We start from the raw sequence: 216 nt of genomic DNA on the forward strand, positions 1-216 counted from the left end.
GTTCAGTTCTAGTTCAGTTCTAGTTCAGTTCTAGTTCAGTTCTAGTTCAGTTCTAGTTCAGTTCTAGTTCAGTTCTAGTTCAGTTCTAGTTTAGTTCTAGTTCTATTTTAGTTCAGTTTTACATCAGTTCTACTTTATTTTATTTCAAAAATTTATTATTGCAAACCACTGTGTACTGTCTGCACCAAAGTACAAGCATGTTTAACAGAATTAATT

The sequence above is a fragment of the Lucilia cuprina genome, chromosome 6, assembly GCF_022045245.1.
Source record: "Lucilia cuprina isolate Lc7/37 chromosome 6, ASM2204524v1, whole genome shotgun sequence".
NCBI classification, from domain to species: Eukaryota; Metazoa; Arthropoda; class Insecta; order Diptera; family Calliphoridae; genus Lucilia; species Lucilia cuprina.